The sequence below is a fragment of the Austrofundulus limnaeus genome, unplaced genomic scaffold (genome assembly GCF_001266775.1).
Source record: "Austrofundulus limnaeus strain Quisiro unplaced genomic scaffold, Austrofundulus_limnaeus-1.0 Scaffold3771, whole genome shotgun sequence".
In the NCBI taxonomy this organism is placed as follows: Eukaryota; Metazoa; Chordata; class Actinopteri; order Cyprinodontiformes; family Rivulidae; genus Austrofundulus; species Austrofundulus limnaeus.
In genome coordinates this window covers 6,077-6,723 of record NW_013956173.1, presented here as the reverse complement: position 1 = coordinate 6,723, position 647 = coordinate 6,077, and the positions used below count along the sequence as shown (strand labels likewise).

Sequence of the window (647 nt, the reverse complement as noted above, 5' to 3'; positions counted from 1 at the left end):
CCCAAAGACTCCTCCAGGTTGTAAACAGCCGCTGAAGAATTTCAGGGCGGGGCTAAAGGCAACCAGCCCCCCCAACCCCGTCTCGTGCACGCGCTGGACCAGCGAGTCCTTTGTTGAGGCGTTTTAACCCTTTAAGCTGCAGATGAGGAGGAGACCATCATCATCATCATCATCATGAAGGGGGGATGAAGAGGGGAGGGGAGGGGCATCTCCTCTTTGAAACAAAGACCTGAGTTTGATTGACAGGACGTGTCAGCTGTTTATCTGTCAGCAGCAGAGTCCAAACAGAACCAGAACCAGGACCAGAACCAGCGGCTGGGCTCATTCAGGTCCAAACAGGCGGTTCTGACCATAAAAAACCCAGTTTCCAGGCAGAAACTGGTCCAGACCTGCAGAGCACCTGGTTCTGGTTCTGGACTGGGTTCTGTCAGAAATGAAGAAACAAAAGAAGTTTAAAAGTTGAGTTCTGGTTCTGATCCAGATCTGTTGTTCTGGTTCAGAACTTTACAGATCATTAGTTAATGTATTAATTAGCTCAAAGGAGTCGTCATAAAATAAACAATAAAAATAAATCAATAAAACCAGAATAAATTCAGTCAAAATCTGAATCAGAACTGAACTGAAATCTACAGAATTTACATTTATTC

The 647-nt window shown here is 45.1% G+C and overlaps 1 protein-coding gene across 1 annotated transcript in view; it reads left to right on the top strand.

Annotated features, from left to right (window-relative positions):
• Nucleotides 1-647, top strand: part of LOC106511987 (uncharacterized) — a gene marked incomplete at its 5' end in the record, with an annotated part of 8,019 nt that overhangs the window by 1,307 nt on the left and 6,065 nt on the right. The gene's annotated exons all lie outside the window — the stretch shown is intronic.